The following is a 406-nucleotide window of genomic DNA, read 5'->3' on the forward strand; positions in this document are numbered from 1 at the left end:
AAAAAAATATTATATTTTTAATTTATTATTATTAATAATAATAAATTAAATTATTTTATTTATTTATTTTTATCTCTGATTATAAAATATGTATATTCTGTTTTTATATTTATATAATAATAAAAACAACAGCAACAGCAACTATCATTCTACTCCCACTGCATATGAAAACATAAAACAAAAAAAACAAAAAAACTTTTTTTCTTTTTCTGTTTTTTCTGTTTTTTTTTTTTAAGGCGATTGTTATATTATGCCTACTATTGCAACTATTATATTAAAATAATAAACAGACATTTATATATTTATTATAATAAAAAAAGAAAAAAAGAAAAAAAAATTATATTATATTTTTTATTACCTGCAGGGAGCACTGCTGCCATCGCCTCGTTGACGCCAACATACAGCT

The sequence above is a fragment of the Eimeria mitis genome, genomic scaffold (genome assembly GCF_000499745.2).
Source record: "Eimeria mitis Houghton genomic scaffold, Emh_scaff5366, whole genome shotgun sequence".
NCBI classification, from domain to species: Eukaryota; Apicomplexa; class Conoidasida; order Eucoccidiorida; family Eimeriidae; genus Eimeria; species Eimeria mitis.